This window comes from Eutrema salsugineum, unplaced genomic scaffold (genome assembly GCF_000478725.1).
Source record: "Eutrema salsugineum unplaced genomic scaffold, Eutsalg1_0 scaffold_21, whole genome shotgun sequence".
NCBI classification, from domain to species: domain Eukaryota; kingdom Viridiplantae; phylum Streptophyta; class Magnoliopsida; order Brassicales; family Brassicaceae; genus Eutrema; species Eutrema salsugineum.
The window spans coordinates 905,648-908,088 of record NW_006256821.1 but is presented as its reverse complement, the minus strand read 5'-3'; the positions used below and the strand labels follow the sequence as shown (position 1 = coordinate 908,088).

The 2,441-nt window shown below is 40.5% G+C and overlaps 1 non-coding gene across 1 annotated transcript; it reads left to right on the top strand.

Moving 5' to 3' along the window:
* Nucleotides 1–504: 504 nt before the first annotated feature.
* Nucleotides 505–611, top strand: LOC112086314. The gene has a single exon (XR_002899436.1). It is a non-coding gene; the product is annotated as a small nucleolar RNA R71 (small nucleolar RNA).
* The last annotated feature ends 1,830 nt before the right edge of the window (nucleotides 612–2,441 follow it).

The window sequence follows — 2,441 nt, the reverse complement described above, 5'->3', positions numbered from 1 at the left end:
AATGAGAGGCATAGTGAGTGGTGTCTCTTTGGAGCTGAGAATTGGGATAGACCAGGTCTTGTGGTTAGCTACATTGGGATTCCTGTAAGAGAGGTTCTGATTTGCATTGCCATACTGATATCTCTTGAACCTCTGATTCCCAATGTAGTTAAGTTCTTCCTGGGTTAGACCTTCTTCACTTATGTTCTCAAAGATTTGAGAAGGTTCCTCATACTCTCCTACAAAGTGCATTGGCTTTTGAGTGGTGAATTTCAACTTGTCCAATTCACTCCTCAACTCCTTAACTTCTCTGCTGAGCCTCTGTTCTGAGCTTGAACCTTCAGATCTATTTGATCTGTCATAGTCTTCTCCATAAGTGTCATTGCTCATTGCTAAGTTCTCCACTAGCTCTAAAGCAGCATGAATCTCCTACCCAGAAAGTTTCCATTGGAGGCAGTATCCAGCTGGTTTCTAATCTTGGGAAGAGCTCCTCTATAAAGTGTGCTGAAAAGAGAAGCCTCACTAAACCCATGGTGTGGGCATTGGTTTGTGTAGCTCCTGAATCTCTTATATGCTTCACCAAAACTCTCATTGCTGTGCTCAGTGAAGCTAGAGGTTTGGTTTCTCAGTTTTGCAGTTCTGGAGGTGGAGAAGAACTTAGATAGAAAGGCTTGCTTGCATTGCTCCCAGGTTTGAATGGAGCCTCTTGGAAAATTCTTCTCCCATTGGTGAGCTTTGTCACCAAGACTGAAGGGGAGTAATCTTAGCTTGAAACTGTCTTCAGAAACTCCATTTATCTTTGTCAGGTCACACACTTTATCAAATTGATCCAAGTGTTCCAAGGGATCTTCCATTGCTAATCCATGGAACTTTGAGTTCTGGACCATATTCAACAAGGATGCCTTCACTTCAAAGTTGTTGTTTTGCACAGGTGGTGCCTGAATTCCAGCTCCATACTGATGAGCATTGGCCCTGTCATTCTCTCCAACATAGAAACTGTTTTGGCATATCTCCTTTGCTGGTGTTGGAAGGGCTGATGTTGGTGGTGCATTTGTTGTCTTTGCTGTACATTGGCCTGATGCCTTTGCTGATGAGCTGGAGCTTGTCCCTGGTGGACATAAGCTTGCTGTTGATGCACCTGTTCCTGATGAACATTACCCTGATGTAACCCTTGACCAACTCCATTACCAGCTCCATTACCAGCTCCATTACCCTGGGAGACAACTCCATCCACTTTTAGTTTCTTTTCCCCTTTTGTGAAAAAGAACTTGTTACACTTGATTTGAGAGCTTAATATCGATTTGAAGTTTCTTTTCATCTTGTTCCATCATTTCTTATCATCAAAACACACTTCTAATCATGATTAACAACACATCTTGCAAAAGATCTAGTGTGTTGATCATGATTAGTGAGTAATCCCATATTAAGGTCTTAGATATGTAGATTAGGGTGCTTAAGTGGTAGATTAGTGAGCTTAGGGGTTAGATCATGCATATTCCATTCTCTACAACTTGTTCTCTATGCTAGATCCATACAAATCATGTGTGGTCTAGATTCTGGGCATTTCATGCACCAAAAGTGTTTGATGAAATGCCTGAACCAAAGTTGTTAGAGGTTTAAGTGTTATTCAGGAATGATTGTTTATATGCTTAAATGACAGATTAAACTGATTCTTAATGCTTGTTAACTCATGTTTCACTGATGATGATTGGGTTAGAAACTTTTTTAGCATAGAAGTTAATGCCTTCATGAGAGGATTAACTTAATTAAAGATGTTTATGTTGAATGGCTTGCTTGATCATATGATTCATTAGCTCATTAGTTTATCACTGAAGGCACCCTAATCCACTATCATGTCTAAGACCTTTCTCATCATCAACATACATTCTCATCATTTGTAATTGCTTAGTTCTTGTTTAGTCATTGTCATTAGTCTTTGAACCTGTTTAAGTTTGTAGTTGTCTTTAGATTAATCAAAACCCACTCTTGTTTGCTTGAATTAAGAACTTGATCATATGGTTTAGTGTCTAACACCACATCTGGATTGATAAACCTCTTTGTGCTACTGTGACAAGGGGATTGATAGCCCTGAGACCCTAAAAAGTCTTGTCTATCCATTGGCGCCGTTGCCAAATTGTGGTTTGATTAGCATTAAGCTCTGATCTGTTCTTGAGATCAAGTGCTTACTTTCTTGTTTTTACTGATTCCTTTCAAGTTATGTTTGTGATTTCAGGTGTATGAACACCAGGTCCAGATCAAGAAGCTGTGGTCCTCCTTTTCCTCTCAACGACAACATTAACCTTTTGGTACCAAGGAGGAGAAGGGAAAGACGTGGTAGACAGATTGATCAGGCTGAGATGGCAGAACAAGGAGATCACGTGGTAGATATAGAACAACCGGTTCAGGAGCAACAGGCTCAGGGTAATGGAGCTGGTAATGGAGTTGTCAAGGGCTTCATCAGG